Genomic DNA, 227 nt, shown 5'->3' on the forward strand with positions numbered 1-227 from the left:
TTCTACCGCATTGTGCCGGTCGTGCAAAACGAGGCGTCTGTGCAGGAGCGTCAATTGGGTGTGTGTGACTAGGGGCAATTGTCCCCCCGAAGATTCTATTTGCCCCCCTCAAAGTCTGTCTTGCTCCCACCCCCCCTCCGCCAAGGGCCACACCCCACAACATTTAGAGACTAAGTGAATTTGATTACGGACACATTCAAGCAGTAACGGACTGGTGCAGCAAACTG

The sequence above is a fragment of the Penaeus monodon genome, chromosome 24, assembly GCF_015228065.2.
Source record: "Penaeus monodon isolate SGIC_2016 chromosome 24, NSTDA_Pmon_1, whole genome shotgun sequence".
NCBI lineage: Eukaryota > Metazoa > Arthropoda > Malacostraca > Decapoda > Penaeidae > Penaeus > Penaeus monodon.